Below are 27,640 nucleotides of genomic sequence, written 5' to 3'. Positions count from 1 at the left end.
TAGAGGCGGTGAAGAAAGTCTTCTTCGCCGTCGCTATCGCCACTTGGTAGGCTCGCCGTTGAGCTCTAACCTGTGTCCGGTCAGATTTGGAGTGAGTTTTTTGCCACCGACGCTCTAGCCGTCTCAGCGATTGTTTCATCGCCCTCAGCTCCGAAGAAAACCACAGGGCTGCCCGGGCTCCATGCAATCGGAGAGGGCGTTTCGGAGCCAGACAGTCGATAGCCCTAGTTAACTCCGCATTCCAGCGGGCCACCAGGGAATCAGCTGAAAGGCCATCAACATGGGATAAAGCATCCCCTACCACTCTCTGGAAACCATTTGGATCCATTAAGTGGCGGGGGCGGACCATCCGAATTGGTCCCACCTCCCTGCAGAGGGGAAGGGTCGCGGAGAAGTCCAGTTGCACCAGGAAGTGATCTGACCATGGCACTTCTTTTGTTTCACTTTTACTTAGCGTCAGATCACCCACGTCACTAGAGGTGAACACCAGGTCTAAGGCATGTCCATGACTATGAGTTGGGCCAAACTTATTCAGGGACAGCCCCATGGAGGCCATGCTTTCCACGAAGTCCCGAGCAGCCCCTTGTAAGGCCGTGTCGGCATGGATGTTAAAATCCCCTAGGACAACCAAACTAGGTGTCTCCAGGAGAAAATCCGCCACGACCTGAAGCAGCTCAGACAGGGAATCCTTGGTGCAGCGGGGAGGTCGGTACACCAAAAGGAATCCTGTACTGCCCCTATTGCCCAACTTCCAGAACATGCACTCAGAAAACTGGATCTTCCCAGTAGGACGCCTGGTGCAAGCTAGTGACTTCCTAAAAATCACTGCAACCCCCCCTCCCCGCCCACATGACCTGGGTTGCTGTGCGTAAGAGAAACCTGGTGGGCAAGCAGCGGCAAGGACAGGCCCATCTGCTTCCTCCAACCAGGTCTCTGTCACACATGCCAGGTCAAGTCCTCCATCCACAATCAGGTCGTGGATGGCAGTGGTTTTATTCATCATTGACCTGGCATTACACAGCAACACCTTCAGGTCATGTGGGTTTCCCCTGTTGATTCCAGTATGTTATTCTAAAGCAGCAATGCTGCAGCAAGCAAAGGCTCTAACAGCTCAGACAGCTGCTAGTGGCTGTAAAGCCAGACAGGATGTGTGTGACTGCTGCCATGGAAACAAAGGGGCAGCCCATCCTTATTGAGCACAGGATATGAGCTCAGTGTGTGTCATATGACCTGTGCAGGATGTACATGGGTGGAGTTTGGAGTTACTCTCTGTTTGTTGAAGAGAGCAGACATCTTTACTGTATGACTGCTATAGACAGGAATAAAAGCCATGTAGTAACATTTCTGTCTGTGTCTGATTCCCCTCCCTGGGGATATGCAGGGAGGAGGAGAAGGAGGAGAAGCAGTTGGTGTGTTTTTCTCACAGCCTGAGGAAAATCGCCGGAACGGACCTCGCCGGAGGGAGGTCAAAGGAATTCAGCCGGTGCCTGCAGATAGGCACATCCCTCTGACCGAGCCTGAAATCCAACAGGCCAGACCCGGAGGCAGGGATAGTCTTCAAACAACGACTAAACCTGCCTCCTCGGTAATGACATGGTCTGGTCTTAGCGTAACTCCGCCTCCTGCCCATGATCACCGAGATCGGGTGTCCCAGTGCTTCCCCCCCCTGTGGAACTTGTCCCAGCCATCGTGTTGGCTGGGGCCCCACTCCCAGGCAGCCCTGATCTCGCCCCTTCAAAACAAAACACAAACTATACAGAACCAATAGAACAACAACAACAACAAAAAGGAACAGAACAATTATATTAAAATTAATCCCCAACCAAATATCCATCCCACCCACCCCCGACAATGGAAATAAAGAAATAAAGAAATAAAAATTTAAATTGCCACCGACTGCTTGAGGACATTTTAAAGCACATTAACCCCCTGGAACAGGGAAGCAATGGCAGAACACTTCCCACCCTTCCCCAAGAGTTTGTTCCAAAAGTTTGTTCCTGGGCCAGTTGGAAAAGGCCCTGGAAGGGAGCAGGCCCTGCAGTTCTCACCCAGCCGATGGTCCCAAGAATTGCGAGTTAGGTAAGTTCTCCTTTGAATGCAGCTAAATGGAGTTGATTTCCCATTGTTGTTTATTATGTGAAAAGCAGTCAAGGAGAAGCCTGAGGACTTGTGAGCTGAGAGGGTGGGAGCAGTTCAATTCAAATCCTAATTCTCTTGCTGATGTTTTGAAGGCTGACCCTCTTCCTCACTCCGACCTCCTCAGAAACGGAGAGGCTGAAGACTGTGGAGGAGTTGAGACAACTGCGCCAGTTCCTGGAAGAAGAAGAAGAAGAAAAGCGCCTGCTGAATCATGTGGAAGAGGTGGAGAAGGAGATTGCAGGGAGAAGGGATGAGCAGCTGGCCAGACTCTGCAGGAAACTCTCCTCTCTTGAGAGGATCATCCAGGTGATGGAGGAAAAGGGTCAGCAGCCTGCGAGTGAACTGCTGCAGGTAAGACGGTAGCAGGAGCAGCCCAAGGCTCCAGGAAAAGGCTGCCTCCCATCCTTTCTGTGCCCCTTTCATGTACGCAAGGAGTGTAGGGGCTCAGTTGACGGAGTGTGATGGCCTGGGAATCCGATTCAGAGGCTGAACCGGAGGAATCCCAGCCTGCACAGGAGTCCCCGCCTCCAGGGCCGGCTGAACTGGGGCAGGGCCTTGATTCTGAAGCGCCTGCACCTGTGCCGGATCCTCAGGAGCAGGCACCAGGTGAATCCACTCTGGCTCCGAGGGAAGATGGCCGCCGAACTAGTTGCAGAGCTCTGGAGGCTATCCGAGGCAAGTTCTTAAACTTGTTTTTTAAACAGGCTCGACACCGTGCCAACTTTTGACACTCCTTTTTAATATACTTTAACTCCTCCAGAGTAGTTAAATAGTTCTAATAGTTCTTTTAGCTTGTTGTTTTTTTTAAAAAAAGCCCTCCCTGTTATCTAATGTCCGGAGGGTTTACTCCTCACGCTGCCGCTCTCCTCAAGCCTGTTCAATAATAAGGAAAACGGGCGACAGCAAATTTATTTCCAACCCCGTGTTATGCTCTGAACTATAAGCTATCAAATTACAAACTGCTATCCCAAACTTTGCCTCAATTTGGACTTTAGTCTTCAGTTGGGTGGAGTCCCTGACTTCCTAAGAGACAAGTTTTTGAAATAGGAAGAATAACCCCTGACTGGTAACAAAGATCTACAAATGGTACTTACTAGAAAGAAACGTAGGGACCTGGGGATAGTGACAAGCCCATTGTTCCAGGAGTGCCCTGAGAAACAGAGTAAAATCACGCAATACTTTTCACATACAAGGGATAACGAGAATGGAAATGGAAATGAGCAAAAGATGGCTGAGATGTTTGAGTTGAAGCAGGATGAGGCCCTTCTCTTTTCCTCTGCTGCTCAAGATCACTCAACCCTCCCTAGAGGAATACAGGACTCGGAGAATAACAACCAAAATAGAAATACAATGAGCCTGGCCCATGAAATAGTCTTGGCTGAGATGTTATCCTCAGAGTTACAGGAAGAAACCCAAAACTCCCAGAAAACCCAGACTTCATCTATGGGCTCCCAGACGGAAAACAATGACTGCTATCCTCAGGACTGGCTGCTCTCTATAAATCTGGACCTGGCAGCTATGAAAAAATATTTAACAATAACAAATGGGTTGCTCCTGACACTAGTGGAAAATTACTCCCTCCAAGCTAAAGGCCCAGAATTTCATGGTGCTGATCCACCAACCATCTTTCAAGAGCCAGAACTTATAAAGCAACCAGCAACCAGCAAGTGCACACAAGGATCATCAGCGGAAAATCATTTACACCAAGGAAAGGACATAGGGTTGTATGTCTCTGTCCCCAAAACTGAATCTTCTACTCAAGTAAATCAAAAGAAGCGAGGTATCAGCAAGAGATCCCACAAGAAGAAAGCTGAAACTAAAAAGAAAAGTAAGAACATAAAAACTACAAGGAAATCTGTCATAAACCGACGTGCATGTAAAGTATGTTGGAAAAGACTATATAAGCTGATTCCAACAAAATCAAAAACAAACTCTAACAAACCTACTACACATGGCAGCAGAGAGAATAACAGTGTGGATCCAGAAAAAAAGATCCAGCTGAAGTCTTTGAAAGAAACACCATTGCTGCCTAACAAAACAAGTGAGGAAACGAAATCACTACTCGGGTGCTCTATGCTAAAACCTCAAGGATCCACAAATATCAAAGAAGACTCACCCCATATCATTGATTATGGCAGATCTCAAGGCGAGCCAGTAGCAGGGCAAGATCTGTCCCAGGATAAAGGATGGAAACTGATACTGGCAGATAGGAAGTTGGCTTTTTTAAACTACCCGAAGCCAAAGGGCTTCCTTACACAGAAAGAACGCTCGGTGCATTTTGTGAACACTTTAGATGATATGCTGCCAGGGAAAATAAGATTAAATGACATTACCTCAGTAGATTTCATATTCTACAATGGATACTCCCTGCGAGTGATTGCCTCCTTCAAAGACCAAAACTTGGCCAAATATATATATAGATCAAGACACTTGCTGTTAAAGAAAAGGATAACGGTAACAAGATTTTTTGAAAACAGCACATGTTTGAATTTGCTTCCTGATGATATTACGACAGCTGAGATAAGATTTACTTGTAAATCAAAGGAGGAGAGAGGACACTCAAAAGACAAACTGGAACACATTGAGCAAGGGCCCTTGAAACTAAGACAGGAGATGAGACTGCCTAATGAGGGGACTGATAACTTCTATCCAGAAGAAAAGGCATTAATAAATCAGTTTGGATTGTTGCCTTTCCTTGCCCAATCTGAGATCTTGGGAAGATTGGAGACCCTTAGAAATAAGCTAACAGAGATGAATGCTCAGGAAAAAGCAAGAGAGAAAGATCCGGCAACGGACCAATTAAAGAAAGAGTACCTCTCTGAAAAAGTCAAGATAGACCCCATGAAGGACTACTCCTATAATACCTCTGCAACTGCAGAGATAAACCTATTAACAACAGATCTAACACAGTGCGCAAGGGACAGTAATAAACTACCATCCAAGAAGGGTAATAAACTACCATCCACTCTGGCTCCAGAGGTGGTTGAGGACTCAGTGCCTGCAGGTGAGTCTCCCCCTGGGCCCAGTAACCCTTCAGCCTCTCCTGAACTGCAGAGGCTCAGGGCAGAGAGGCGAAGGGAACTGGTTTCTCCCAGGAGGAGTGCTCGCCTTAAGGCCAGGAGAGGCGGGTCTCCTGGGGGCCGGGACCGCCCCTGGCCTCAGAGAAGATAAAGGCCAGTCAGCCCGGTCCCAGGTTGCGGGAGCAACGTCGTTGATGAGCTGTTTCGGCCAGCATCCAGTCCTGTTTCCCCCAGAGTTCCTGTCCTTGCCCGGCTTCCCTCTGTGGACCCCGCTTCGCCCGAGGAGGACTGTCTGCCGACCCTCAACTCAGGTCCTGGACCTCGCCCCACGGTAACCTCCTCCCCCCCCTCTACCAGCTCAGTTTGCTCCCGCCCCACCCGCTCAGTTTGCTCCCGCCCCACCCGCACTCCCCCTTCGTTGGGGTGCGTTCGGGAAAAGCCAGAAGCCATGGCCGACCAGGCAGCCACGCTGGTGGCATTGGCCCAGGAGAACCAGGCCTTGACTCACACCGTGCAGCAGCTCAGCGATGCGGTTACGGCACTTCAGCAGCGGTTGGACACCCTACCGGCTCCTGTGGCCGACGCCCCAGCTCCAGGCAAGTACCCAGTGGCCTTGCCAGAGAAATTTGATGGGGCCCCGGCCAGCTTTCCCATGTTCCTCGCCCAGGCCAAGTTGTATATTCAGGGGCGAGCCCGGAACTTCCCTGACGACCGCACCAAGGTGCACTTTTTGATCAGTTTGTTAAAGGACCAGGCGGCCAAGTGGGCATTGCCGCTGCTCAGGCAAGACTCCCCCTTGCTGACAGACTATATGGGGTTTTGCAGCCATTTGGAGGCCGCATTCGGCAACCCCCAGAAGGAGAGTTAAGCCAACCGGGCAATTAGGCGTTTGAAACAGGGCAAGTCCACTGCGGCCGCCTACACCATGGAATTTTGGCTGCTGGCGCAAGACTTGTCTTGGAATGACTCTGCACTTCGGGACCAGTATCTTGAGGGACTGTCGGACGAGATACTGGACCAGTTGGCCATGATGGATCGTCCCACCACGCTGGACGCCCTTATTCAGCGGAGCCTGCAGATAGACGATCGGTTGGAGGACCGTCGCCAGGCCCGGAACCGCCAGCACCCCCGGCTCCTGGCTCCAGTCCTTCCCAGCAGTTCCACGCCCACAGCCGAGTTGCCGGACGAGCCAACGCAGCTCGGGGCTGCGCGACCTCGCCTCTCCCCCTCGGAGAAGACGCGGCGTCGGGAGGGGAACCTGTGTCTTTACTGTGGTGGGAGTGCACATTACGCCCGATCCTGTCCCGAGAAGATGCCAGTCGCAGGAAGACCGCCAACCTCGGTAGCCGAAGGCCCTAGCAACCTGGGGTCCCAAACCATGCAAGAGGGGCCCTCACCAGTGGAATTGCGACATCTCTGTTGGAATCCTGCCTCGGTCAGAGGAATGTGCCAGGCTGCAGGCACCGGCTGAATTCCTTGTTGACCTTCCCCCTACGACTCCCGGCAGGAAAACAGGCGAGGTCTGTGATCGGCGATCCTTCCCAGATGTGAGAAGAACACACCACTCCTTCTCTCTCCCCTTTGCTATCCCCAGGGAGGGGAAAGAAACAGACAGAAATGTATCTACATGCTTTTATTTCTGTCTTTTGCAGCCATACAGATAAACATGTCTGCACACTCTTACAACAGCAGAGAGAACAACTAAACTCCACCCATGTACTTCCAGTACAGGTCACATGACACACACTGAGCTCACGTCCGGTGCTCAGTACAGTGAATGGACTGCCCCTTTCTTCCCATGGTAACAGTCACAAACATCCTGTCTGGCTTTCCAGCCACCTGCAGCTGAAGAGGCTGCTGCTGCTCGCTGCTGCATTGCTCCTTTTTGGTAACATCCTCATGGTTCCAGTGCGTCTCTACCCTCCAGGTGGGCCCTGGATTCTTACCCACGCTCTGGTGGATTCAGGGGCAACCCGCTCCTATATGGACGCTGCCTTTGCCACTCATCATCAGGTGCCACTTCAGAACAAGCCAGAAGCGGTACAGGTGGAGGCAATTGACGGACGGCTCCTGCGTTCGGGTGCTGTCACTCGGGAGACCCAGCTCTTGGTCCTGTGTCTCCAGCAGCACCGGGAGGTGCGAACTTTTGACATTGCCTCCATGCCCCGGTTCCCCCTGGTGCTCGGGATGGACTGGCTGGAGGCTCACAATGTTCAGATTGACTGGGTCAATCGGACTGTGCACTTCCCAGACCCATGTCCCCATGCTCAGTCCGAGATGCTAGCAGCCGCACCCACTGAGGAGGCTGCATCCACGCTCCCCGCCGAGTACCGGGACTACCAAAACGTGTTCGAGGAACGGGGGGCAGACCAGCTGCCGCCGCATCGGTCTTTTGACTGCGGCATAGACCTCCAGCCCGGAGCACCCCTGCCGGTGAGTCGCTTATACTCTCTAACAGAGCCAGAGCGCGAGGCTTTGCAGGACTTCTTGCGCAAGAACCTGGAGCGTGGGTTCATTAGGCCTTCTACCTCGCCCACCACTGCGCCAGTGCTCTTTGTTAAGAAGAAATGTGGGGAGCTCCGCCTTTGCCATGATTACCGGGCCCTGAACAAAATTACCATCCCGGACCGGTACCCCTTGCCCCTTATTTCGGAGTTGCTGGAGCGGGTGCAAGGGGCGCAGGTGTTCACCAAGCTAGACCTCCGGGGGGCCTACAATTTAATTCAGATCCGAGCCGGGGATGAGTGGAAGACAGCATTCGGGACCCGGTACGGGCAGTTCAAATACCTGGTTATGCCCTTCGGATTGTGCAACGCGCCCGCTGTGTTCCAACGGTACATCAACCACGTGTTCCAGGACTTCTGGTTTACTCCCGTGACCCAGCTCGCCACAAGGGTCATGTCCGGACCGTACTGCAGCGCTTGCGGGAGCACCGCCTGCATGCGAAGCTCAGCAAGTGCGAGTTCCATCAGCGGTCAGTGGACTTCCTTGGTCACCGACTCTCTCCAGATGGGGTGCAGATGGATCCTGGGAAGGTGGCAGCGGTTCGGGAATGGGCGGCATCTCGGAACCGCAAGGACCTACAGCGATTCCTGGGGTTCGCCAACTATTACCGGACCTTCATTGCAGATTATGCTCATCGCACCACCCCGTTGACCCGGCTACTGCGCCCCAAGACGCCGTTTTCCTGGGACAAGGAGGCAGAGGAGGCGTTTCAGGGGTTGAAGGCCTGTTTCCAGAGAGCGCCGATCTTGCAACATCCTGATCCCTCTCGACCCTTTGTGGTAGAGACCGACGCCTCCAGTACGGCTCTCGGTGCCGTTTTGTCTCAGCAGCACGGACCTGATGCGCCACTCTTACCCTGCGCCTTCTATTCCCGCCAGCTCCTTCCAGCGGAGCGTAACTATACCGTGTGGGAGCAGGAACTACTGGCCATCAAGGTGGCCTTTGAGGTCTGGCGCCACCATCTTGAGGGGGCACGACACCCGGTGGAGGTGAGAACTGACCACCGGAACCTGGAGTACCTCCAGACCACCCGCAAGCTGAACCAAAGGCAGATCCGGTGGGCGTTGTTCTTTTCCTGGTTCCAGTTCCGGATCCACTACATCCCTAGCTCCCAAAACCAGAAGGCGGATGCCCTGTCCCGGAAACCTGAAGACAACGCAGACACGGTACAGCAAGCAGTACCCACCACGATTCTACCACCGGCTGCATTCCTGGCCACCCAGGAGGCTGAGCCACTGCAGGCTCGGGTGCGGGAACAGCAGCGTGTCAACGCTTGGGCCCAGGAACGACTCCGGGAACTGGCCGAAGGGTCATGCCCTCAGTATCCGGGGCTGGTCTTGCATCAGGGCCTTCTGCTGCACCACGGTCGCCTATACATCCCGCCAGGGCCACTGCGGGCTGAGGTTCTCCAGATGACCCATGATGCCCCAGCAGCGGGACATTTTGGGTGGTATCGGACCACCCATCTGGTAAGCTGTGAGTTTCGGTGGCCCCGCCTGAAGGCTGACGTGGCTCGCTACGTCGCTGGTTGTGATGTCTGCCGGCGGGCCAAGGGCCCTACCGGGCGACCCCCCGGCCTACTTCAGCCATTGCCAGTCCCACCACGTCCTTGGCACACGGTTTCGCTGGACTTTGTAGTGGACTTACCCCCGTCTCGTGGCTGTACCTGCCTTCTAGTTTTCTCCGACCATTTCACTAAGATGGTGCACTGTGCCCCCTGCCCATCCGTACCCACAGCTAAGGAAACCGCTCAGCTGTACCTTCAGCATGTCTTCCGCCTGCATGGCCTACCTGAGCGTGTGGTGTCCGACCGGGGCGTTCAGTTCACATCCCGGTTCTGGCGAGCATTGCACCAGACCCTCGGGACAGAGGTCTGTCTCTCGTCAGCCTACCACCCACAGACCGATGGCCAGACGGAACGGGCGAACGCGGTGCTGGAGCAGTACCTCCGGTGTTACTGCAGCTACCAGCAGGATGACTGGGTTGACCACCTAGCATTGGCGGAGTTCGCCTAGAACAATGCGGTGAATGCGTCCACCCAGCAGACCCCGTTCCAGGCCAGTTACGGTTTTCATCCACGGCGGTTTCCGGATGTGCTGCCGGCATCCGCAGTCCCTGCGGTGACGGAGTGGCTTCAGGAGCTCCAGTCCCAGCAACAGCTATTGATGGAGCAACTGCACCAGGCCAAGGAGGCGTACAAGGCCCAGGCCGACCGCCACCGCCAGGCGGGGCCGGAACTCCATGTCGGTGACCTGGTATGGCTCTCCACTCGCCACCTCCACCCTTCTCGACCTTCGCGGAAGCTGGACGCCCGTTTCACCGGCCCATTTCCTATCGTGGACCAGGTCTCGCCTGTGGCATTCCGTCTCCGGTTGCCCGCAACCCTGAAGGTTCACCCGGTCTTCCACAGGTCCCTTCTGAGTCCGGTGGCCCCACCCGACGAGTTCCACCCGAACCGTCCCCGACCGCAGCCAGTTTTGGTTCAGGGGGAGCCTGAGTACGAGGTGGAACGCATTCTGGACTCCCGATACCGCAGGGGAAAGCTGCAGTATCTCATAGACTGGAAGGGGTATGGATCGGAGAACCGTTCCTGGGAACCAGCAGCCAACGTCCATGCGCCTGCCTGCCTCCGAGATTTCCATGCGGCGTACCCCAGCAAGCCGGGTCCAGACCCTCGATTGAGGGGGGGGCCTGGGAGGGGGGATAGTGTGATGGCCTGGGAATCCGACTCAGAGGCTGAACCGGAGGAATCCCAGCCTGCACAGGAGTCCCCGCCTCCAGGGCCAGCTGAACTGGGGCAGGGCCTTGATTCTGAAGCGCCTGCACCTGTGCCGGATCCTCAGGAGCAGGAACCAGGTGAATCCTCGCCCCACGGTAACCTCCCCCCCCCCGGACCAGCACACAGAGCCTCAAGTCAGCTTTGTAATGGACAGGAACACCCCAGAGACCTGGGATGCTGAACTCACCTGAATGCCGACTAGAGATTCTTCAGTCTTCTTGAGGGAAGGGGAGGGGATTTTCTGCTCCTTGCTGATGATTTGCCTCCAAATGCCTTCCCGCTGGGCAATGCTGCCTTCCTGCCCTGCCCTGGGCTTCGCCAAGGATGCAGTCAGGCCTCCTTCTGACATGAGCCAGTCTCTTGACCAAGCTTCTCTTCCCGTTCCCTCCAAAACTTCTGGGTGGATCCCCTTCCCCATAGATCCTGATCGGCCCAAAATGGTGCTCGGTCACAGTGACCAAAGAGCAAGACAGAGGGACTCATTCAGATTGCGCCACCTTCTCCACTCACAATCCCATATGGCCAGACGTACAAGAGCTTCTGAACGCCCTCTTTAAGGAGGCTGAGAAGGCTGACATACTGGCAAAGGCAGGAGAAGCCCTATTACAGAATGATTACCAGATGTCCCCGTCTCCCGGGGACAGCCTCCCGATTTACAAATCTGTCCCCAACAGATTGTAGATTTGTAGATTTACTAGTAGGGAAGGAATGTTGCGTGATTGGTTCAACGGCACAAGACACATCATATGGGGACTTCCGGCGAGGCAAAATGGCAGGTGCCACGGCAATGAGCAGCTCCTGAAGCCAGCCAGAGCCAAGTGCACTACCAGGCTGGCTCCGGGCTGCTGAGACTGCCGCCTGCGCTGCCACTGCCGAGGGGGAACCAGGGATGCCCGGCGCGTCAACTGGGGGAACCGCTGACACCCCCCCAGGACCCAAATCGAGGCGGGAGCGAGAGCGCCCGGCCACGTGGCCGACTGCCCAGCGGCGCTCCAGGGCCAGTAAAAACCCCGGAGCCAACCCAGGGAGAAGGAGAAGGAAGAGAGAGAAAGAGGAAGGAGAAAAAAGAGGGGAGCCCCGACCTTGCCGGGCTGCTGCCGCTGAGGAAGAGAGGTAGGAGAGCACCAGGAGGGCAAGGACACGGGGCCGAGCCCAGGCCCGACCCGAGCCTACTCCAGGGCAGATAGCACTCCAAGAGATCAGGCTGGGGCCCAGAGGAAGGCCATGCGACAGAGGAGACCCAGAAGAGAAGGTATTACTTCTATTTATTTTTTAAAAAAAATGATTTTTAAAAAATAACATTTGTTTCTCTTTTGAAAAAGTGTCCCCGGATTCTTTGAAAAAAAATCTGGTAACCTTACCTTAAATCCTAACCTTCTAATTCCAAGTCTCTTCTTTCTCAATATCCCCATTCCGTTAACTGCACCAAGCAACAAGCTGTAAAATACAAGTTTAAAACGCAAGCTTTCCTTTGCATCTCGCAGAACTTTAAATGTAATTCCTGGGTTTTTTCACCTGTCCTCCAAACTTAGGTCTTTTGCCATCCTGTGTGAAGAAGAAGAAGAACGAGGAGAGTCTGGAAAGGAGGGTGGGGAGCGCTCCCACCCCAGCCGCTCCAGGATGGGAAGTGCGTCCCGGGGGAAGCGGGATTCAGGCGGAGGAGGACCTCGGGTTGGGTGGGGGTTGCCAGGAGCAGCACGATGTCCCTCCAACCCCCGACTTCCACTCTCCAGGCAGGCGCCCAATGTGGCCAGCTGGCAAGGGCTCTTTCTTACTCCAGCCTTGGCGTGCAGATCCCGGGTTCAGCCCCAGATCTCTGGAGCGGAAAGGCTCTTGGGCGTGAATATGAAAGGCAGCACCTGTCAGAATAGGTCATACAGAGCCAGTACAGGTGACCGTGACTATTGGTTCGCTTCCTCGGCATCCCAGAACTGTGAAGGTTGCCTCAACTGTTGAGCAGCACAGCTAAGGAAGAAGGAGTGGCGTGTCTCCGGGGGGAGCATAGCTCCCCTTCCCTTCCAAACACACAGACAGGACAGTGTGGTGGCACCCAGGGAATAGTTGCAGCAGCCGGATGGCTGGCTGAAACACACACCATTGCACTCTTTTTGCATGGGATTCACTCTGAATCAGCCAGTTAGTGAACTTGGTGCTCCTGTGCAACAAAGCCACTACAAAACTGCTCTTCCCCGCACACTTCCAGGTCCCTCCAGCTGGGCTTTTTGAGTGTGATGGGTTTTTCTCACTCTAGAGCAGTTTGTGTTTAAGCTGAAGGTCACCAGGAAAGCTAGGGAGACTAAAAAAATTGCATTTGTTAATATAAGAAGGTTTTAATAACTCTAATAATGACTAACTGTGTGGAAATGACTGGAAAAAGAAAAAAAGGAAAATCAAGGCTTTTGACTCTTGGTTTCCTGGAAGAAGATCAAAAGACTCCCCTGGACTAGAAGAGACATCTCATTAACAACTGGAGAAATGCCAAAGAACTTTGGATATCTGCTTGGGGGGTTTCTGATGCAGTATTAATTTCACAAGGAGCCAGGAGTGAAACCGAAAGTAGACTGACCAGCTAGCTGAATCCAATTATATTGCTATGGGGTGGGGGGAACCTCTAACATTTTACTTTTCGATATTTGTACTTCCAGGGTGAATTGAATGGGTGGAGGGGGGGTGGAGGAGAGGCAGAAAGAAGAGCTAACTTGTCCGTGGCTGGGGGCGAGTTCTGCCGGGCCGCAAGATCACCTAACTACTGCTCTGCACCTCTGGACCAGGGGTGGATGGTGCTCATTGGGACTGGGAGGGTGGAAGGCAAGGAGGCCAACAGTAGGTGGCGCCAGAGCCAAGGAGTGGCAGAGCCAATGCGTTCTGTATCTGAGATGGAGTGGGAAGGGGCTGGCGGCCACCGCAGCCATCCCCTGTCTGCCCTCACGGACTGACCAGAATCCACTGGGCAAATGCTCATCTTGCCAGAGTCTGGGTCTTCTGCTGTTGCTCTCTCAGAAACCGTGCCCAGGTGGGATGTTTCGTTTTTCATAGCTGCTTCATCCCTGAGGAAGTTGGAGGTGACGCAACTCCTGCATCTCTGACGTGGGAAGGTTTGGAGGTATTTCAAATTCTCCCTTGGCTCCCTGGAAAGAAGGCATCTTGACATTTTGAGCGCATTTCACAGGCCAGGAGCCAAGCACCCCTTCCTGAGGGGGAGAAGAGGCCCAGAAAAGATGAGCCCTTCCCAGCCCAAAGGCGTTCCCCTGAGATTCAGCTTCCGGGCTATGGCTATCCAGGTTAGGAGCAGGAATATTGGGAGCGGGAAGGAACTGATGTCATCTGCCAGAGCAGCTGGCTAATTGAAGGGAATGAGGTGATAACAAGGCTTTCAAATCTGAACTCTTGTTTGCGGCTGGTTAGGATAGAGGGAGGTGGAGAACAAGGGCAATCGGAAGCAGACTCTGGGTAGTTGGTTCCTTCTCTTTGTTTGGGTTCCTACGTCACACCAGCAGTTTAAATGGCAACACTCCTTTGCAAGATTGGCCGCCTTTTTAATTCTTTGTTATGGAAAATCAATAAAATGATAAGTTGCCCCTGCCAAAGGGTTGCATGACATCTGGCTGAAGACTTTTTGTGCTAAAAGTTGAAGCTATGCTGGGGTGTGTGGGTGTGGGTGTCCGTCCGTCCATGTGGCCGCTGTGTATTCACTCTCAATAGATTAACCATTTCTCTTTATCCGTCACCCTTTTGTCTATAAAAAGTGTCTTCTGGTGAAACCCAAAATAGAGTCTTTGTGTATAAACTAACTTTATATCTATTTTCAGATTCTTAATACGCCACCCACGTCTAATACAGTGGTTCTCAAGGTGCGCATTTACTCTGACTTGATCTACCACAAATATCCAAGCCATCTAACCCTGAAGTCCTAACCTTCTAATTCCAAGTCTCTTCTTTCTCAATATCCCCATTCCGTTAACCGCACCAAGCAACAAGCTGCAAAATGCAAGTTTAAAACGCAAGCTTTCCTTTGCATCTCGCAGAACATTAAATGTAATTTGTGGGTTTTTTCACCTGTCCTCCAAACTTGTCCCCGTGTCCCTATGGACTCCCAAGGGTATGTGGTTGGCCATTGTGGGAACAAAATGCTGATCTAACCCAGCAAGGCTCCTGTGTTCTTTAGCATGCACCAGCTACTCTTGCACTAAGACTCTGATACAGTATGTGTCATTCCCCACACCAATACACTCTCTCTCTCTCTCTCTCTCTCTCTCTCTCTCTCCCTCCCCCTGGGGGCGGGGGGGAGGGGGGATGAACTGGGTCCTAATCAACAGCTGCCCTGGGGATGAGGGGGTCAAATTCTCCATCCTTGCCAGCTCCTTTTAGTGATGGGCTGCTTGCCATTGCTGTGCTCCTAAAGCTCTCTTGCTCCCCCCTCCTCTCTTTCTCTTTCTCTTGAATGTGGTAGCTTGAGATAGAACTAACCACCCTGAACATTTCTGGAGAGGAAGATGGGAAGGAGGCTGGAGGCATGGTTCACCAGCTGCTGTGTGCTGCATTGCCCAGACAAAGTCGTGGGCTGGGGCTCCAGCTGTTGCTCAGTTTCTACCACTGCCTCTGCAACGTGCTCTAGACAAGGGGTGGTGAACATGTGACCCCATCATCTCATCATGCTGGCTGGGGCTGCAGCCCATCAACCTATGAAGGCCCATCCATGTTCTGTTGCTGTTGTTCTTACTTATTTCCTGCCCTTCACCCTAAGGTCCCAGGGCAGGTTCCAGCAATGTAAATAAAATGTTAGCTGTCAGAGCTGCCCAAGGTCCCAGCTCACAAAGGACCAACGCCAGTTCTTGTTATATACAAAAGTCTTTATTAAGGTTCAGTTTCGATTTCAAAGCCGCGGCGCGCAGCTCTACGTCTCAACTCTAGACCGCTGAAGCTCCGTCTGAATCTCCTCCCCCTAGACACCAGTTTAAGACTCTAGCCTTGCTCCACCTCCTCCTCTGCTCTTTCCTCCTCTGGGTCCGTCTGCCCGCTGGGGTGTTGCCCTTTCTGGACTCTTCTGACGCTGAGTCCCCGGATTCTTCCCCCTGCCTCCGGCGTGCTTTAGGACCTGGCTCCCAATCCGGGCTTCCTGCTGTCCCACGCGCCTGTACATTTGAACTTGGCTCGCGCGCCCAGCCGGCAACCTTCCTTCTGACCGTTTCACTGCTCCTGTCACTGCTTCCCCCCTCGGGGGGGGGGGGGTAGCTGGACCTGACTTCCCCTCCGTTCCCTCACTCTCCGATGGAGGCGTGGCCAGCTCTGACTCATTTTCTCTCCCTACTGGAGAAGACGCTGGCCCTGATTCATGGGACTCCTCCCCCCCACTCCGCTCTGGTGGGGGAACTGGTCCTGATCTCCCGCTGCTGCTTTGGGAGTCCCCGCTGGCCCCTTGTTTCTGGTGTGTCCCCCCTGGGACCCCCCTTGCCCTGGCCACCGGCGCCCCCCTCTGGGAATCTTCTGAATCGCTGGAGAAGCTCATGGAATCTCTCGGGCCACTGTCATACTCCCCTACTCTGCCCTCAGATTCCTCCCCTTCGCTCTCCGTTTCCTCTCTCCCCTGTGTCTCTGCTCCTGAGCCCCTGACATTAGCCAAACCTCATGTCCACAGCTGCATATTCAGTAAGCTTTGGGGTGAACTGCAGATCCGGAGTGGGAGGATTACTAGCTGCATATTAATAGGGGGAGGGGGAGCTTGGATTTGGGGTGCGAGCAATTTGTTTTTTGTTTTCCCACTTGAGATGCTTGCTGTGGCTAGGGCCGGGCGATACGTCAATATAGATATATTTTCAAATCAGCTTCAAGTCTAGATAGTGAGACTGGTTTCATAATTTCTGATCTGGCAATTTATTGCGAATCATGATGTGTGTGTGTACTATGCAAAAAACACCAGATGGGGGGGAAACTGTGAAGCCAGACAATGCTTCTCGAGATTCCTGCAGCCCCTGTGGACTCTGCCGGTTCAGCTTTCCCCTGCCCTCCTGCAGGGGGCAGCAGAAATCACAATGCGGGGGAAACCGTGAAGCCAGCCAATGCCTCTACATAGCTCCATCTTATTTCAGACATCATGATATATTGGTGTATTGCAGTGTTTAGCTAGTGATATATCACCGTGTTGAAAGCCAGCTATCGCCCAGCCCTAGTTGTGGCCTCAGAGGGCAAGACTTGTCCACCCAGCTGGAGCAAGGAAAGAATGCACACAGGCACACATTCTGTCAGGCTCTCATGCCAGTCCCGCTTGTCATTGGACCTCCAGGAGAAGCAGTTTCTGGATATCGTACCCCAGGATGGTGATGACTCCACTGAGCGGCCAAGGAGATCTGGCTTTTGGTGGACCACCTCTTCAAGAATGCCTGCCACCAGGTGAGCTGAGGGGGACGGTACCATTGAAAGGATGGGTGTGGGCTGGAATCCAGTACCAGTTTTGGGGTGTGCAGGTTACAAACGCCACAATGGATTTATATCTTAGCTACCGATTCGCTCTTACAAACTCCTGCTGTGAGAATAGTGGCACCTTGGTGGAGGAAGACACAAGATTTACCCACCCGGGAAGAATGGCAGATGAAGTTGATGGACTATATGGAATAGGCAGAAATGACTGGCAGAATCCGAGACCAGGGAGAAGAGTTGGTGGAAGAAGATTGGAAAAAAATTAACGATTATTTACAGAAATAAAAGGCGAAAGATTTATACGATCTGAGGTGAAACCAGAGTATTTACAGAAATAGGACTTCCGGTGGAGCGCGGAACCGATCGCAGGCGAGGGTTCTTTCTGCGGAGGAAACCCTAGCTGTTTCGCCTAAAATAGGAGGTTTTTAGGGCGCCAAAACCTCCCGTTTAAACCTCTGGTGGGTGTCCAGAGGTCCAGGTGCTCGGCAGTGCCAAGCAGCCGTTCGTCCGGTCGTCAGGTAACCTTTGTAAAAAGGTGTAGAGTGCGACGGAACGAGCGGTAGGCAGTTGAGCAGCCATTACAGCGGCAATTTCAACGGCGACTCAGCGAAGCCCCGAGCCTGCGAGGGATAGCGCTCCGCTCTCGATATAAAGAAACTCGGACCCGTAAAATAGATATTTATATTAATAACGAGTGGGTCAACAAGGAAGTTTCCGAGTGACAGGAGGGAAATTCGAGTTCGGTGGTGGTTTTGACTTCATTTAAAAAGACGCAGCGCGGCGAGCAGAGCCTAAAGAGAAAGTAAGTTGCCGCTAGCGGTTACTGTTTCCGTCTCCCTCAGGACTTATAAGTTAAAAGTTTAAAAAGAAACCCTTTCTTTCTAAAGGAAAGGGGGGAGTCAAGAGGGAGCAGAGAAGAGGCGTGATAGAGGGGAACCCAGTCTCTAGAGTGTAGGAGACCCCGGAAAATATAGAGAAGATCGACGTTTAGAACCCTGTGGAAAAGTTAAACAGTGAGAAGACTCTCCGACGCCATATTAATTGCGGAGGAAAGGACGGAGCTGCAGACGCCATATCTAAGTGGCTTTAAAAAAAAGGAAAAACGTTTAACTTTGGGGGTATAAAACATCATAAAATAACCCCTAGCGTTGGGGGGCTACCTCACCCTACTACCTTATGTTTGCTGTGTGGCCACTCTTCTTCCACTTTTTTTTTTTTTTTTTTTTTGGTTCGGAAAGCTAAATAAGAAACTCTCTCGGGGGCGAAAATAGACCATCTATCACGAAGGTAGGTGCTTAACACTGCACTGCCTTATTTGATAACTGAGGAAATTTCCAGCTGAGTTTCTCCTGGACTTTCTTTTTTTTTTCTTTTTTTCTTTTTTTGGACTACCGGTAAAGCGATAGCTTTGCAGAAATCTCACTTTACTTGCTGGACTAATATCTCTGAATACGAATGTTTATTAGTAAAGAACAGGTAACTTGAAAACAGTTAATATATTAAAATTGATATCTAAATTTGGACTATATATGAAGCTTTAAGTACTGCCGTCATATTGCTTTTTATCATCATTATTGGGACTGGCACGGACTCATAAATCCATAAAGAAGGTCCACGGTCATTAAGACCCCGGTTGGATTAGCCCGAATAGGGGCAAGAAGATCCCGGTTGGATTAGCCCGAATAGGGGCAAGAAGACTACAAATTGACTATTTTTAAGAATCAGCGATCATACAACTTACCTTGACATTGGGGGGGGGCTAGAGATAACAGACCAAATACTATAAATAGAGGGGAACTGGAGGCACTATTCCGTGCTCTGGCTTTTTTGATTTGGTTTTCTTTTTGACTTCTACTATTAGTAGTTATGTTCTCTATTATTGGCATATGATGGCAGATGTTTGAGACTCGATATATGCTCATTGGTGGTCAAATATAGTATTTGTAATTAGTAAGGATAAGAATATTAGACAGGTATAGTTTAGAGGAATATTTGTTATTCAGAGACCAGTGATAATGTCATACAATCAAAAAAAAGGGACGGAGGGGGGAACCCCAACAGATAGGAGAGCATCAAAACAAGAAACAGAATTTAGAACAGAAATATTGAGGATGTTTGCAGAAATAAAGCAAAGTGAGAAAAATTTAGAGACAAAATTAGAACAGGTAGACAACAAAATTGGAAAAATGGACAAGAAAATCGAGGAGACAGTAAGCGAGCTTAAAGGACAGATTAAAGAAGTTGCAAAAAGAGTAGACGAGGGATTTAAAAAGACTAAACAGGAAATGAAAGAAATGAAAAGAGAAGAAGAAAAAATGAAAAATGAAATAGCAGATTTAAGTAAAACACAGGAAGAATTAAAAGATTCTATTGCGATGAATGAATTAAAACAAAGAGAAGTGAACTTAAGATTTAGACAGATCCCGGAACTACAAAATGAAAATATAAAGGAAAGATTAATAAAAGAGATAGCACAATGGATGGAGTTAGAGGAGGAGGAGGTGGCAAAGACAATACAAAATGCCTACAGGATGAAAATTAAGTCAAGTAAAGTAAAGAGATTTCCTGGGGATTGCCTAATCACATTTAAAGATAGAGAGATGAGAAATTTGATTCTACAGAGGAACAGAGAGAAGAGACTGTACATTGACGGGAACTACGTAATTATTTTCAAAGATATACCTATAAGACTCCTGAAACGGAGAGAATCTTATAAACCACTGGTGCAACTGCTTAAAAAAAACAGGATAGATTTCCGCTGGGAATTTCCGGAGGGCGTCTCTTTTTTCTATAAAGGAGTCAAAAGAAGATTAACAAGCCCAGAGGAAATAGGAAAGTTTACCAGAAGATACAAAGAACTTCAACAAGGAGAGGAGGAACTGAAAGGAGCTGAAGGTGGAACAAGACAGAGGGAGGACTCAGAGCTGGGAGAAGAGGAAGAACAGATTAGAAGAAAGTTGGAGGAAGACGAAGAAGAGGAAGAAGAAGAAGAAACAGAAAGGCTTTAGCTAAAAACTTAAACTTAAACCCAAATCTAATTAGTGGTTAACTCTTTAAAAAAAAAAAAAATGACACTAAAATTATGGAGTTGGAACATCAATGGGATGAACGATAAGAAGAAACGGAACGGTATTGAGCATATATTAAAAAAGAAAAACCTAGATGTCATATGCCTTCAAGAGACACATGTGGCTAAGAAACACAGGAAAATTTTGATCAATAGGAGGCTAGGGAATGAATTTATCTCCTCAGATAAAGAGAAAAAAAGGGGAGTAGTACTCTATATTAAAAATAAAATCGAAGCTCACCAACTATTTAAGGATGAGGAAGGGAGAATAATTGCGGTGCGCATTCGCTGGCAAGGTGAAACAATGATAATAGTAGGGATTTATGCACCTAATGGAAATAAGACACAATTTTTTAGCTCATTGGAAGAAAAGTTATTTGAATATGCGGACCAGAAAATTATTATAATGGGAGACATGAATGATGTGACCTCTACTGAAATGGACAGATTAAGAAAATCAAAGAACAATGAAGGAAAACTTCCCAAGACCTTTTTTACGTTGATTAAAAATTATAACTTAATAGATATATGGAGGTTGAAACACCCCCTAGAGAAACAATTCACTTATCATTCGGAACCGAATCAGTCGTTTTCAAGACTTGACCAAATATGGATATCGAGTGAGCTGACACCAAGAATAAAGAAAATTGAAATTCAGGCCAAAGTTATATCAGACCATAACCCAATAGAAATGGAGATGAAGGGAGTAGAAGAACGGACTTTTAGATGGAGACTAAATGATAATCTATGGGATGATCAAAAATTTACTGAAAGAATACGGAAGAAATTAGCGGAATACTTTTTGGATAACTTAGATAAAGGGGTGAAAACAAGTACGGTGTGGGATGCAAGTAAAGCTGTAATGAGGGGCCTCTTCATCCAACAAAACGCATTGAAAAACAAGATTAAGGAAAAGAGGTCAAAAGAGATTTTGGGACAGATTATGGACTATGAACAAAAACTGATTAAAAAACCAAACAACGAAAAGATAATGCAGGAAATAAAATCCCTTCAAACGCAATTCGCAATGATAATTAATAAGGAGGTTGAGTGGAATATCAAAAGATTAAGACAAAAAAACTTTGAATATGCAAATAAGTCAGGAAAATGGCTTGCGTGGCAAGTCAAAAAAAGGAAAGAGCAAAATACAATTAGTAAAATAATAATAAATGGAAAAGAAACAACTGATTCGAAAGAAATTAGAAAAGGATTTCAGGATTTCTATGAGCAACTGTATAGGTTCAAGGAAAGGAACAATAAGAGAAAAATAGAAAGATACCTAAAAGAAAAGATGGTGAAGAAGATGTCATCAGATCAAAGAGAACAGCTAAATGTCCCAATTCGTAGAGAAGAGGTAGAAGAAGTGATAAAAGAATTAAAAAGAGGAAAGGCCCCGGGCCCAGATGGGTTTACTTCAAGTTACTATAAAGAAATGAAAGATACGTTAATGACGCCGCTAACTGATGTAATGAATAACATCTTGACAGGAAAAGACATCCCTGGCTCCTGGAAAGAGGCCCTTATCACAATCATCCCAAAACAAGACTCGGACCTAACTCAAATCAAGAACTATAGACCCATCTCCCTATTAAATACGGACTATAAAATATTCGCCGGAGTTTTGGCTAAAAGATTAAAAAAGATATTAATAAAGTTGATACATGAAGACCAAGCGGGCTTTCTTCCTGGAAGGTTTATAAGAAACAATACGAGAAATATAGTTAACATCATTGAGTACCTTTCTGATAGATGTGACAAACCAGCAAGTTTAATTTTCTTAGACGCGGAGAAAGCCTTCGATAATGTAATTTGGGAATTTATGTTAAAGAATTTGGAAGCTATGGAGGTGGGACAAAAGTTCTTAAATGGGATAAAGGCAATTTACACAGAGCAGAAGGCGAGATTGATAATTAATAATGTGATTACTGAGGATATAAAAATATGTAAAGGAACGAGGCAGGGCTGCCCGCTCTCGCCTCTGCTCTTTATAACGGTTTTGGAGGTGTTACTGAATGCAATCAGACAAAACAAACAAATTAAAGGGGTAACTTTAGGCCTTAATGAGTATAAGGTTAAAGCCTATGCAGATGATGTGGTCTTAACGGTGGAAGAACCTATAGAAAGTATAAGGGCGTTTCTGGACAAGGTCGAACAATTCGGGAATCTTGCAGGTTTCAAATTGAATAAGAGTAAGACCAAGATGATTATTAAAAATATGGAGCAAGATAAGGTTACAACACTGCAACAACAAACTGAAATTGAGGTTGTCAGAAAGATAAAATATTTAGGTATCTGGATTACCAACAAAAACATCGACCTATACCAAAATAACTATGTACCGGTGTGGAATAAAATTAAAAAAGATCTGACGCTCTGGACCAGGATGAAACTATCATTCTGGGGAAGAATCTCCACGGTGAAGATGATGCTGCTACCCAGGTTGTTGTTCCTGTTCCAAACACTGCCCATTTTAAAAGGAACAAAGGACTTCAAAGAATGGCAAAAAGCGATTTCCAGATATGTCTGGGAGGGGAAGAAACCAAGAATTAAATTTAAGTTGTTAACAGACGCAATAGAAAGAGGGGGCTTCGCCTTACCAGACATGAGACTTTATTACGAAGCAGCATGTCTGTGTTGGTTAAAAGATTGGGTAAAGTTAGAGAACAAAGAGTTATTAGATCTGGAGGGGTACAACAACAGGTTTGGGTGGCACGCGTATTTATGGAAGGATAAAAAGAGAGTGCATAGGGGATTCGGTAGCCACATCTTTAAAGGACCATTAATAGAGGTTTGGGACAGATATAAAAATATATTAGAACCAAGAACACCACACTGGTTGTCCCCACAGGAGATGATAGGTGTAAAGAAAGTTAACATGAAGGAAAAATGGGGGAAGTATGAAGATATGGTTGTTTATGAAGGAGAGAAGTGGAAAGTTAAACCATACGACCAGGTCAAAATGCTCACACAAGGCTGGCTGCATTACTTCCAGATAAATGAGATGTTTAAAACAGAGGTGAAGGAAAGAGGATACGTAGAAAAAGAATCAATATTCCAAAAAGAGATAATAAATAGTGATTACAAAAACCTTTCCAAAATGTATAAACTACTGCTGGAGTGGAATACGAAGGATGAGGAAGTGAAGTCAGTGATGGTACAATGGGCAAGGGATTTAAGGTATAACATCCAAATGGAAGATTGGGAAAAGCTGTGGAGAATGAATATAAAGTTTACAGCCTGTACACTACTAAAAGAAAATGTAATGAAGATGCAATACAGGTGGTATATGACTCCTGTAAAATTAGCTAAGATGTATAAGATAGACAATAAGTGTTGGAAGTGTAAACTTATGGAGGGGACGTTTTATCATCAATGGTGGGAGTGCAAGAAAGTTAAAAGCTTCTGGGAGGACGTATATAATGAACTGAAAAAGATGCTAGGTTACACTTTTGTAAAAAAACCAGAAGCTTTTCTACTTTGTATTATGGGAAAGGACATCAGGAGAAAGGATTGTAAACTATTCCAGTACGCGGTCACAGCAGCCAGAATTGTGATAGCCCAGAGGTGGAAGCAGGAAGAAATGCCAACAGTTGCAGAGTGGAGAGCAAAACTGACAGAGTATGCTGAGTTGGATAAATTGACAGGGAAATTAAGATACCTAAAAGATCAAAAGTTTATTGAAGATTGGGGGAAATTTGTGGGTTATCTGGAGAATAAATGTTTTGTAAATACAACGCTAGTGGGTTTTAAAGAGGCACTGTAAAGAACTAACAAGTATTGTTCAAATCGAAATAATGTATAAAGGGAGATATGTATGGCAATATGTAAGGATGGAATGTGTTTCAAAGACTCAAATTCGAAGGAATGTCAACGTCGCTGAAGGAAGTCAAAAATGAATGGAAAGTTCTGTATTTCGGATATATTGTATTTAGAATGAAATTAATAAAAAATTTTAAAATGCAAAAAAAAAATATATATATTTACAGAAATATTGTAAAACTAATGAGCTATAGAAAAATGGTGGAGTGAAGTTATATGGCTTTGGCAGAAATGTTATAAGGAACTAGGTGCAGTTAGATTGTTAATGTATTAAAGGGGGAAAAAAGGTTAGAATATGGAGTCTATTAACAGAGGAAGATGGAAAGGAATTGCTGAAACAGTTAATTGAAGTGGAATACAAAAAGGGAGGCGTGAGGAAGTCAATGAAACAAGTGAATGAAAGTTCAGATTGAAAATATTGGAAGTGTTTTTAATTGTTTTTGTTTTGTTTTGTTAATTCAATGTTTCATGTAGTGTTTTTGTCTTTGTTTTTTGTATTTTATTATATTGTCATGTTTAATTCTTTTTCTTTCTTTTTGTAATCTTTAAACTCTTAATAATTTATTTATTTTTTAATTTTTTTTAAAAAAAGAGAATAGTGGCACCTTGGTGGAGCGGCAGCGGGTGGGACATCCAGCATACGGTCTTCCTTAGAGCGGCTCAGAAGAACCCAAGTGTTCCCAACCATTGTCTGTCTCTCCCTAGCAAAGCGGCTCTCTGAGACTCGCCACTAGAAGAAGCGGGGAATGATTTCACTCTCCCATTGCCCCAAATCAGGAGAAGAGTAGTAGGAATGCTACTGTGGAAAGCAGGCGGGATACAATTCTCAGCCCTTGTGCCAGCTCTCTTGGTGATGGGCTTCTCTCCATTGTGCCATTCCTCGACCTCACATTATGCACCCCAAGGCTGGATTGTTCTTCATGCTATCCAGGATGTACCTCATCCCTTCCTAACGCATGGGTGATACTCTGCTTCAGGAGGACCTCTTCCAGACGCCGGGGACGCAGGACGAGCTGCAGGAGATAACTGAGTGCCTGGACACCAGCATTCCCGAGACGATCCGTATCCTCTTTGGGGGGCATTGTTGGGGAGCAGGGCTGCTTGGTGGTTTTCTTTTGCCCTTGGCTGGAGTGGACCTCACTTTTATATACCTGGTGGCTTAGGTTCCTAGGCCACCCCACCCTTAAGGCTCTGGGACACAGCACAATGAAATGCCCACAGTCAAGTCCAGTCATGCATCCAAACATCTTCACAGCTTTAACCCCCATTTGAAAACATCAGCCTGGCTAGATAGAGCAGAGGTGGGGAACCTTGACAGGCCCGCAAGCCCCACTTCTAGCATCATACGTGGTGTCAGGTGTGGAGACAGGTAAAGGCATGGCTGCAAAGGAGCTTCAAGGGCGCGTTCAATTGTTCTTTGGCAAGCAGGGTTTCTTGACCGCACTTTTGGAGTTGACCACCAGTATTTGTTGTTTGGATTGAAACCATGCCTGCAGAAGGACATTTCCTCGGCAGATCAGCTTTGCAGGCAGCTTCGTCAAGAGGGGAGGTGTGGGATAATTACAGTGGGATGGCTCAGCTGGTAGAGCGTGACACTCTTAATCTCAGGGCTGCGGGTTCAAGGTCCACCTTGAAAGGGGGAACTTGCAAGGTGGGCCCAGATGTATAAGGACCAAGCTTCTTGCTTTGGACCAGCCTGGGAAGGAGGCAGGCTGCAGGTAACAGGACAGAACACTTCCCTTGCCAGGCTGTCAATAGCTGGCAGTGACCACTCGGTGGCCGAAGCTCTGCTCATCTTCCTGGAGGCAGTGCCAGAACCAGTCCTTTGCTATGAACTGTATCAGCGCTGCCTTGAGTGCTCACATGACAGCCACCTCTGTCGCCAGGTCGGCCCCAGAGCCCCATCTCTTCCTGGCTGGTCTGTGGTGTGTACAGAAGCATAGAATCAGAAGGGATTTCCAAAGTCATCTAGTCGAAATGTTGCCGCAAGTAACAGGAAATCCACTAAAACATCCCTGAAAGCCAGTAAACCGGCACACTGGCAGGAGGGCTAGTCTGGTCTGGGAAGCCTTGTTAACTGCAGAGGTTGCTGATGTCTCCTTCGATAACCATCCCTCTCGGTTGTGGAGGGGGGTGGGGTGCGCACATGTTGCCTTTTTGCTTTCTGACCAGGACTTGTAACAATAGCCCACCTGTTTCAGTGAACCTCGCTTGAATTTCCAACCCAGGAAGCGGCCATATACTGGGCCATCTAGCTCAGTATTGTCGAAATTGACAAGCAGTGGCTCTCCAGGATTTCAGACAAGGGATGTTCCCTACCCTCCTGGGAGATGCTGGGGGTGGAGCCTGAGACTTTCTGCATGAAAAGCAGGTGGTTTACTGCAGAGCTATGGCCCTTCCCCCAAGATATCTCAGTTGGTAGAGCATAAGACTCTTCATCTCAGTGTCCTGAGTTCAAGCCCCACCTTAGGCATTGCAGGGGGTTCGATTAGTTAACCCTTGTGGTCCCTTCCGACTCTACAGTTGTATTATTCCCCAAAGTTCCCAGCAGAGTTCTAGTCCGGTTACCATTTTAAACATTCTTTTTTTTATGCCAGGTCTAAACCTGCAAACATAACAAGTACACCGTGCTAGTGATCCATGCCCCTCCTCTAGCAAAGCTCTGCACTGAAACTCCAAACCGCCCCTCCCTGTCTTGCAGGTGATCTGCCAGTTGCCGCGGTCGCACCAGAACGTGTTCCGCTTCGTGGTGGCTTTCCTGCGGGAGCTGCTGAAATACTCTGAGAGCAACAACGTCAGTGGCAACATGAAGAAGAAGAAGAAGAAGAAGAAGAAGAAGAAGAAGAAGAAGAAGAAGAAGAAGAAGAAGAAGAAGAAGAGTTTGGATTTGATATCCCGCCTTTCACTCCCTTTAAGGAGTCTCAAAGCGGCTAACATTCTCCTTTCCCTTCCTCCCCCACAACAAACACTCTGTGAGGTGAGTGGGGCTGAGAGACTTCAGAGAAGTGTGACTGGCCCAAGGTCACCCAGCAGCTGCATGTGGAGGAGCGGAGACGCGAACCCGGTTCCCCAGATTAGGAGACTACCGCTCTTAACCACTACACCACACTGCCTGTCCTGGCTGGGAGCTGGCCTTCCTCCTGCTCCCGCCTCCTCTCATGCAAATGTTTTCGCTTCCCTGCAGCCACCCTCTTCGCCAGCCTCCTGCTACGGCCTCTGCCCAACGTTCTGCCGAGTGCCATCGGCTTCCTCCTGGGCTTCCTGCTGGGGGCGGATGACTACGAAAGGTGCCAAGCGTGACTGGAGACGAAGTGGGGAGGGAAGAGGCCTGCCCTTCCCCTTGTGCCATCTTGCCATGTGCCAGCTCCCTTCCCTGTGCTTCGCCCTTTCCACCTTTTCCTCTTGACTCCTGACACGGTTGCACACTTGGCTTTCCACATGGTTCCAGGGCATTGGCAGCAGGTTCAGGGTGCTTGGGGAGGGACCCTGTTGGAGGACAGTCATTCCCCTGCCCATCCTACTACCACCACTGCTGCTCTCAGTCCCTGCGCAGTAGTCCACGCTCTCCCCTTCTGCTGCAGCTGAGCATGTGCTACTCTTGGTGGGTACCAGGCATAAGGATTCCTGGCCTGTCCTGGGATTGCAGGACCTCTTTCTCTGTCCCCCCAGCCTTGATGCTCATCAAGAAGGGGCAGGGCAGCCACTGTGGCCCACGTACGCCTTAGCCTGCTCTCTATAGTTCAGCTATCTGTCCCCATTCAAGTAGAGTTCTAGGGTGTTCATTCTTCATGAAACACTAAGCACTGCCTAAAGGCAGGTAGTGTTCACAAAAAATGTATTTATGAGGGCAAAGCACGTATCAACATATTTATACGAGAAGGTAGCCACCCTAGCATT

The 27,640-nt window shown here is 49.0% G+C and overlaps 1 long non-coding RNA gene across 1 annotated transcript; it reads left to right on the top strand.

Moving 5' to 3' along the window:
• Window positions 1-16,567: 16,567 nt before the first annotated feature.
• Window positions 16,568-26,546, top strand: LOC309333267. The gene is made up of 4 exons (XR_014152431.1): window positions 16,568-16,830; window positions 24,721-24,805; window positions 25,502-25,629; window positions 26,445-26,546. It is a non-coding gene; the product is annotated as an uncharacterized lncRNA (long non-coding RNA).
• Window positions 26,547-27,640: the final 1,094 nt, after the last annotated feature.

The sequence above is a fragment of the Podarcis erhardii genome (assembly GCF_964252035.2).
Source record: "Podarcis erhardii genome assembly, chromosome: W".
NCBI classification, from domain to species: domain Eukaryota; kingdom Metazoa; phylum Chordata; class Lepidosauria; order Squamata; family Lacertidae; genus Podarcis; species Podarcis erhardii.
This window is presented reverse-complemented; position numbering and strand designations above follow the sequence as displayed.